We start from the raw sequence: 1,149 nt of genomic DNA, 5'->3' as shown, positions 1-1,149 counted from the left end.
GGGCGGGGGGGGGAGGTGGCGTCAGCTTTGCCGGCTGCACCCGGGAAGCTGTGGGCCGAGTCTCCACGAGCGTCGTTCCGCAGCCGCCTCCTCGTGGGCGACATTGGCCAGTAAGTCTCCTGCTCCCTCGAAGGTGCCCGCCGTCCTCCCTCTCCCCGTAGTTGCCACCTGCAGACCATTGCAGCCCCTGACCTGCCCCTCCCCTCACGCCCAAAGCCAGATTGAAAGCGGCGTTTTTCAGAAATGTTTGACAGCTGCAATTATAACCACTGGTCACATCAAAAGTCCCAAACTATAGGACCAGCTACTTTTGTTCTGCTTCATCTGGGCCCACTGACCCGCTCTACATTCTTTTCTTTTTTTTAATATTTTATTGATTTTTTACAGAGAGGAAGGGAGAGGGATAGAGAGTTAGAAACATCTATGAGAGAGAAACATCGATCAGCTGCCTCCTGCACACCTCCTACTGGGGATGTGCCCGCAACCCAGGTACATGCCCTTGACCAGAATCGAACCTGGGACCCTTCAGTCCGCAGGCCGACGCTCCATCCACTGAGCCAAACCGGTCAGGGCGCACTCTACCTTCTTAACTCATACTTCCATCTTGAAGCCCCTTTCCTCAGTCCTTATCCTGGTCCTGGTCAGATCTACCAGCTTCACAGGGCATCCCCCGATACTGTCATCAAAATTAGTCTCTCCTTGCCCTCCCAGGGTGGCTCAGTTGGTTGGAGTGGCATCCAATACACCAAAAGGTTGCGGGTTCGATTCCAGGTCAGGGCATATAGCTAGGCTGTGGATTTGATCGGGGTGCATAGGGGTGGCAACCGATGGATGTTTCTCTCTTTCCCTTCCACTCCCTCTAAAATCAGTTTTTAAAAAACAAACGTATCTTCAGGTGAGGATTTTTTAAAGGTTAACCTCTCCTTATCTCCCAATATGCAAAATACTTTGTACCTGTTATGGCTTTCATCGCAGCCTATCAGATTTTAATTTGTGTGAGTTTCCTTTTCACACTAAATTATTCGGGTCAGCCTTGGTTCGAGCCTTGTCCCCATACGCCAAGGTTGCAGGTTGTGGGTGTGATCGGGGTGGAGGCACATGCAGGAATCAAGGGTGAATGCATGGGTGGTTGGGACAACAGGTGGATGT

The sequence above is a fragment of the Myotis brandtii genome, unplaced genomic scaffold (genome assembly GCF_000412655.1).
Source record: "Myotis brandtii unplaced genomic scaffold, ASM41265v1 scaffold581, whole genome shotgun sequence".
In the NCBI taxonomy this organism is placed as follows: domain Eukaryota; kingdom Metazoa; phylum Chordata; class Mammalia; order Chiroptera; family Vespertilionidae; genus Myotis; species Myotis brandtii.
This window is presented reverse-complemented; position numbering follows the sequence as displayed.